General features: G+C 39.8%; 1 pseudogene; it reads right to left on the bottom strand.

The window, feature by feature from the left end:
- Nucleotides 1-1,531: 1,531 nt before the first annotated feature.
- On the bottom strand, nucleotides 1,532-1,895 carry LOC113431488 (histone H2A type 1-E-like; annotated as a pseudogene).
- Between the last annotated feature and the right edge of the window lie 6,256 nt (nucleotides 1,896-8,151).

The following is an 8,151-nucleotide window of genomic DNA, read 5'->3' as shown; positions in this document are numbered from 1 at the left end:
CAGCCTCCATGTTTCCAGCGTCTTTTCCCCACTTGGAACTGAACTCGGAAGGATATTTCTTCCAACTGCCCCATGACAACTTTTCTTGCCACATTTAATAAATTTCTCACTTAACGTAAATTCTGGGCTCAATTGTATCCTAAATTTAAGGACTTACCTGTATAGAGTTGGAAGGGACCTTGGAGGTCTTCTAGTCCAACCCCTTGCTCAAGTGCTCGACTTACAACCATAATTGAGCCCAACACTTGTTGCTAAGCGAGACAGTGACGTGAATTTTGCACCGTTTTATGACCTTTTTGCCACAGTTGGTAAGTGAAACTCTGGTGTTGAATTATGTAACACAATTAAGTGCTTTAAATTGAAAGAATTTTTAAAAGCAACTGTTGGAAGAAATATCCTTCTAGATACTCAGTTCCAAGTGGGGAAGAATGGAAACATGGTGATTGTTTAATGGTGGACAGGATCACATGCCTTGGGTGAAGAAGAAAAAAAGGAAGAAATGCTGAGAGTGCCATGGTTTTATGCCCACTGTTGGGATTTGAATTTGAGCTTGTGTTCTGATTGGTTGCCAGACTCCCATGGGGCCATGCAGGAGCAACCTTGTAGGCTGTCCTGGGTCCCAGGCTTGGTTGAACCTTGCTGGATGATGATGTAATGAAAGGGCTTTGGACAATTCCTACTATGGCTCTAGCTGGAGGAGGTAGATCTTTGTTATGTAGAATACTGACCCAGACAAAAGTATGGGGTGGGGCTGAGTTTCTGCCTCTCTGAGTTTCTACTTCTCTTTTAGGGGAGATATTCTGCCTTTTAGTATATCCTAAAATATTTCATTTTTCTAGGGGTGGGGTGGGTTTTAACTTCCAACACACCATAAACGCCCACCAGGCTGCCCCAAATATTTAGGCCTAAACCAAATTTCAAGATCTTTCTAAAATCCCCATTATCATTCCCCTCCCTCCTGCATTTCCTTAGAAGTTGCTAATAATAATAGGTCAAAAATCTCGGATTTCCCCTGCAAAAATTTGGAGTCGAAGCCACAATGTTAATAAAAAGCTTTGGAGAAATATGGGAGACGGAAGCTTATTAAAATTTTACAGCCAACTGGCCATCTGTATTTTTGGAGTTTAGACCTGAAAAACTCAGACCGCCCCTTTATTTCCAGGGTGGCTTTCTTTGAAGAATCTTCTGGCCCAGTTCCGTTTCCAGATTGCTCCTTGTTTGGCCCTGTTGGGACATTAAATATCCCCCTCCCCTACAGGAAATGAAAGGGCTATTAAGTCAATGAAACCTTCTCCAAGTTCTCCTTCTGGTCAGCTTCCATCCGCCAACGAAGCCACGTTTTGAACAGTTTAAATTAAAACATTTTGGAGACCTGACCTTAGATCGAAAGCAGCTTTTGTGGTGATTGTAAGCAAAATCTAGCTCTTTTGTGAGTTGGTGAATGGCTCTGAAAAGAGCCTCGGAGGCGGATGTAGGTGCTCCGTTTAGATTAAATAATAAATGGACTTGATCTCGGGTCTTTTAGGTCCCTTCAGATCTTCTTGGGCAGCAAGGCGGGCGGGATATTGGGCACGACGCCGCCCTGGGGATAGTGACCCGGCTGAGCAGCTTGTTCATGTCGTGGTCGTTGCGGACGGCCAGCTGCAAATGACGCGGGATAATGCGCGTCTTCTTGTTGTCCCGCGCCGCGTTGCCCGCCATCTCCAGGATCTCGGCCGTCAGGTACTCCAGCACGGCGGCCAGGTAGACCGGAGCGCCGACGCTTATCCGCTCTGCATAGTTGCCCTCGCGAAGCAGCCGATGCACGCGCCCACCGGGAACTGCAGCCCAGCCCGAGAAGAGCGAGTCTTGCCTTTCGCTCTGGCTTTGCCGCGCTGCCTGCCACGTGTCAACATCCTGATTTTCCACCCGCGAGAAACGTCTCGAAAGTGAGACCGTGTTGCGGCCAATTCCTGCTTTTATAGTCGCCGCCGGCTCCTGGGCGGGTGGAAAGGATTGAAGGAAGCCGCTCGTCCAATGAGACTCGGGCATCTCCTCTTAGCTCATCGAAGGAGCCAATAGGAACGGCGGCAGAAGACCCCAACAAAAGGTTGCAAGGGTTTTTCTTTTTCTCACGAGGTCGCTTTGAACTTTGGGCGAAAATCGTAACCCGAGATTCTAGTTGAATGATGCAAAAAAAGGACTGATTTGTTGCAAAAAGGGTCTCTTTCTCTCTCCCCCTCCATCTATCATCTATCAATCATCGATATCTATCATCCATCTGTCCATCCATCTCAATCAGTTCTGTCTCTTATTTATTTTATATAGATGACAGACAGACAGATAGATAGATAGATAGATAGATAGATAGATAGATAGATAGATAGATAGATAGATAGATAGATAGATAGATAGATAGATAGATAGATAGATAGATAGATAGATAGATAGATAGATAGATAGATAGATAGATAGATAGATAGATAGATAGATAGATAGATAGATGATAATATATAATAGATAGATGATAGATAGATAGATGGATAGATGAATAGGATAATGATAGATAGATAGATAGAAGATAGATAGATAGATAGATAGAGATAGATAGATAGAGATAGAGATAGATGATGATAGATAGATAGATAGATAGATAGATAGATAGATAGATAGATAGATAGATAGATAGATAGATAGATAGATAGATAGATGATGATAGATAGATGATAGATGATAGATAGATAGATAGATAGATAGATAGATAGATAGATAGATAGATGATAGATAGATAGATAGATAGATAGATGATAGATAGATAGATAGATAGATAGATAGATAGATAGATAGATAGATAGATAGATAGATAGATAGATAGATAGATAGATAGATAGATAGATAGATAGATAGATAGATAGATAGATAGATAGATAGATAGATAGATGATAGATAGATAGATAGATAGATAGATAGATAGATAGATAGATAGATAGATAGATAGATAGATAGATAGATAGATAGATAGATAGATAGATAGATAGATAGATAGATAGATAGATAGATAGATAGATAGAGTGATAGATAGATAGATAGATAGATGATAGATAGATGATAGATAGATAGATAGATAGATAGATAGATAGATAGATAGATAGATGATAGATAGATAGATGATAGATAGATAGATAGATAGATAGATAGATAGATAGATAGATAGATAGATAGATAGATAGATAGATAGATAATTAGATGATAGATAGATAGATAGATAGATAGATAGCAGTCAGATAGATAGATAGATAGATAGATGATAGATAGATAGATAGATGATAGATAGATAGATGATAGATAGATGATAGATAGATAGATAGATAGATAGATAGATAGATAGATAGATAGATAGATAGATAGATGATAGATAGATAGATAGATAGATAGATAGATGATGAGATAGATAGATAGATAGATGATAGATAGATAGATAGATAGATAGATAGATAGATAGATGATAGATAGATAGATAGATAGATAGATAGATAGATAGATAGATAGATAGATAGATAGATAGATACTTAAAAAGTTAAATGATTACTGAGATTTAAAGGGGAACTAATTAAATGATATATAAGGCTACGGGGTGGCACACTCTAATTGGTAATTGTGGGGGAAACTTTTTTGAAATGTTTGAATTGAGGTGAAATTTTTGAAATGATGAATCAAGAATTTGCGATGAAATTGCAAACCTGACAGATGAAAGTACAAAGTACAATGAATATGAAGATATGAGAATTATTTAAAGTTAAAAGAAATAGGTTAAGAAATGAATTGAAAATGTATAAAATAAGCTTGAGGAAAGTATCTGAGAAAAATAATAGAAAATATGTCAAGTAATGGTAAGATATGAAACTAAATATGAAAGATGAATATGTAATCAAAGTCATATTTATATGGAGTTGTGAAAACCTGGAATTATGTTGTTCACTAAAAAAAAGATGTTTTTAAAATGTGGAAAATTGAAATAAATTTTTTGTATATATATATATATATATAAAAAGACTACACTCATTTGCACCACTTAGGTGACCCTGAAGACATAGACAAACCTTCAAGTGGCCTCAGGGACTCTGTAAAAGGATGCAAAGGACCAGCTGTCTGCAAGGAGGATAAATCTTTCCATTCCCCACCCTCTAGTCAGAGCTGAAGAAGCTTCTTGGATGAGAAGCGAAACGTCTTCAAAGAAAAACCAGAAAGTCCAGTTGTCTCCTGAAAAAAGCACCTTTGGGACAACCATGACCTGGATGAAAAAAGCACTTTTGGGTCTCTCACAGTAGTGGCTTGTGGGAAGAAATGTCCATCTGGGTTCAGTTCCAAGTGGAGAGAAAGACACTGGAAACATGGAGGCTGCTTGGAAGGATGGTTTAATGGGGAACAGGGGTTTGAAGTCTTGGGCAGTTGACCACGTGGAGTGGAGAGTGAGTGTTATTTATACCCTCACCTTGGGCTTTGATCTTGAGCTTCCTGTTCCTGTGGCGAGGGCATGTGTCCTATTGGTTGCTAGACTCCCATGTGGAGTCATGTTTGTCCGAATCGAAATTGGTTGAACCTTGCTAGATGATGTAATGAAGGGGCTTGCTTGATTGTGCCACGTGGTGAGCTAGATAATCCGATTATGTCTTGATTTTTTTGATTTTGTGATTTTTTTGAGGCGGGAGCTAGCAGCTCAAAATGCAATTGGTTTTGTTCATCATCTTGGCAAATCACTCGATGACCGAAGCTGCTGAAATGTTGCCTGATACCTGGCAGTTTCCTGAAAACTCTGCACTGGCTGCCAACTTGATCAAGGCTAGATGGAAGAACCTGTGCTCTAAATTCAGTGTTTGGGGTGTGAATCAAGTCTGCAACTCCTTCTGTTTTCACTGGGTGCTGCATGCAAATACGGCTTTCTTTGTGGGAATTTTTTTTAAATACTTGCATTTTTGGCTAGTAATTGTGAGAAAGGATTACTGAAAAATAGGAAGAGTGGAAGATTCATCAAATGTTTGCTTTCATCGTACACAAACGCTTCTAATATACGATGGAACCCAATGCAAAAAAAACCCTCCTTTGTCTTGAACTACAATTTTAGAATCCTAAAACAACTTGAAAATGTGCTTTCTTCTTTCTTTCCCTCTGCTCCTCTCTTCCCCCCTTGCAGGATTGTGTGCTTCTGACTTCTTTGCTCCAATATTATCAAATGCACTGAACATTTAATAAAATGATACAGAAAAAAAAAGTATGGACTTCAATGCCCAAACTTCCCCAGCCATCAATTGTGGGAGTAACTCCTTAATTTGCCACTTGTGCTGGAATGTTATCTGGGATCAATATTTTTTATTGTTCAATTCTCACATGTAACCAGTATCTTTTATTATTGACCATCACTTGGTTTTCTGACATACGGCTAATAACAGAATACAGGTAGTCCTCAACTTACGACAGTTCGTTTAGTACTATTCAAGGTTACATGACGGAAAATAGTGATTTATGACCGTTTTTCACACTTACGACCGTTTTACCGTCCCCCTGCTCACATGGTTCACATTCGGATTGTATCTGACTCAACATTTATGACAGTTGCAATATCCAAGAGTTACTTTTGTGACTCTCTGACAAACAAAGTCAATGAGAAAGCTAGATTCAAGTAACCTTATTCATTTAACAACTGCGATGATTGACTTAAGTGAATTTTGCCCTGTTGAAAGTTAAAATCCACACTTCTCCTAGAAAAATGAAATATTTTAGGATATACTAAAAAGGCAGAATATTTTCCCTAAAAAAGAGTAGAAACTCAGAAGCAGAAAGTCACCTCAGAAGCTCACCTTCGTCAATGGATGGGCCATTAAGGCCTGGGCCAGAGTATTCTACATAACAAAGGCCTCTACCCCATCTCATCACCTGGCCTGGGAAGATTGCATCAGCCAGCACTCAGGTGAAGCCAGGTGGTCCAGACAAAGCCTACAAAGTTAGCTAAGAGCCCCTGGCCCTGGAAGCCTGACAGCCAATGGGATACGTTTCTTACAAGGAACAGGAAACACCAAAGAAGGGTATACAACTAAGGGTCTCTCAGCATCTTGGGCCTTCTTTTCCTTCACCCAACACCTTGAAGCACGTGACTGTCCTTTTCACTTCGGAGCTCCAAGGCACGTGGTCCTGTCCACCATTAAACCAAGCAGCCTCCATGTTTCCAGCGTCTTTTCCCCACTTGGAACTGAACTCGGAAGGATATTTCTTCCAACTGCCCCATGACAACTTTTCTTGCCACATTTAATAAATTTCTCACTTAACGTAAATTCTGGGCTCAATTGTATCCTAAATTTAAGGACTTACCTGTATAGAGTTGGAAGGGACCTTGGAGGTCTTCTAGTCCAACCCCTTGCTCAAGTGCTCGACTTACAACCATAATTGAGCCCAACACTTGTTGCTAAGCGAGACAGTGACGTGAATTTTGCACCGTTTTATGACCTTTTTGCCACAGTTGGTAAGTGAAACTCTGGTGTTGAATTATGTAACACAATTAAGTGCTTTAAATTGAAAGAATTTTTAAAAGCAACTGTTGGAAGAAATATCCTTCTAGATACTCAGTTCCAAGTGGGGAAGAATGGAAACATGGTGATTGTTTAATGGTGGACAGGATCACATGCCTTGGGTGAAGAAGAAAAAAAGGAAGAAATGCTGAGAGTGCCATGGTTTTATGCCCACTGTTGGGATTTGAATTTGAGCTTGTGTTCTGATTGGTTGCCAGACTCCCATGGGGCCATGCAGGAGCAACCTTGTAGGCTGTCCTGGGTCCCAGGCTTGGTTGAACCTTGCTGGATGATGATGTAATGAAAGGGCTTTTGGACAATTCCTACTATGGCTCTAGCTGGAGGAGGTAGATCTTTGTTATGTAGAATACTGACCCAGACAAAAGTATGGGGGAGGGGCTGAGTTTCTGCCTCTCTGAGTTTCTACTTCTCTTTTAGGGAGATATTCTGCCTTTTTAGTATATCCTAAAATATTTCATTTTTCTAGGGTGGGGTGGGTTTTAACTTCCAACACACCATAAACGCCCACCAGGCTGCCCCAAATATTTAGGCCTAAACCAAATTTCAAGATCTTTCTAAAATCCCCATTATCATTCCCTCCCTCCTGCATTTCCTTAGAAGTTGCTAATAATAATAGGTCAAAAATCTCGGATTTCCCTGCAAAAATTTGGAGTCGAAGCCACAATGTTAATAAAAAGCTTTGGAGAAATATGGGAGACGGAAGCTTATTAAAATTTTACAGCCAACTGGCCATCTGTATTTTTGGAGTTTAGACCTGAAAACTCAGACCGCCCATTTATTTCCAGGGTGTCTTTCTTTGAAGAATCTTCTGGCCCAGTTCCGTTTCCAGATTGCTCCTTGTTTGGCCCTGTTGGGACATTAAAAATCACCCCCCTCCTACAGGAAATGAAAGTTTTTAGGATATCCTAAAAATGGGCTATTTCTTCCAACAGCCCTCCAGAATTATTTTCAGAATTTAGGCAGTGAAAGGTGGGACCTAACCAGTTAAAAGAGTTCAGATGCATTATTATTATTTTTGCTATTAGTTCAAGCCAATAACAATATGTGCACTACTCTCATTTTTAATCTTCTCATTACTCCTCCTCATCCATCCCCTCACACTTGACTGCATGACTAACTTTGTGGCTTGTATCCTAACGATTTATATTGACTGTCTAGTATTTGATTGCTTATTGTATCCTAGGCCTATCCTTAAGGGTTGTACCTGATGATTCTTGAGAAATGTCTCTTTTCTTTTCTGTACACTGAGTATTTGCAGCAGACCAATTCCTTGTGTGTCCAATCCCACTTGGCCAATCAAGCATTTTCTTGTCTAAACCCGTCGCTTCTAGGAAGGGCTATTAAGTCAATGAAACCTTCTCCAAGTTCTCCTTCTGGTCAGCTTCCATCCGCCAACGAGGCCACGTTTTCATCAGTTTAAATAATTTTTTTTTTTTTTGGAGACCTGACCTTAGATCCAAAGCAGCTTTTGTGGTGATTGTAAGCAAAAACTGGCTCTTTTGTGAGTTGGTGAAGGGCTCTGAAAAGAGCCTCGGAGGCGGATCTAGGTGTTCCGGCTAGACTGAATAGATCTCGGGGCTTTTAGGACCAT

This window comes from Notechis scutatus, chromosome Z, assembly GCF_049901735.1.
Source record: "Notechis scutatus isolate UNSWTSFEM ecotype Mainland chromosome Z, rNotScu1.2, whole genome shotgun sequence".
In the NCBI taxonomy this organism is placed as follows: Eukaryota; Metazoa; Chordata; class Lepidosauria; order Squamata; family Elapidae; genus Notechis; species Notechis scutatus.
The sequence above is the reverse complement of the archived record's forward strand: the minus strand, read 5'-3'. Positions and strand labels throughout refer to the sequence as shown.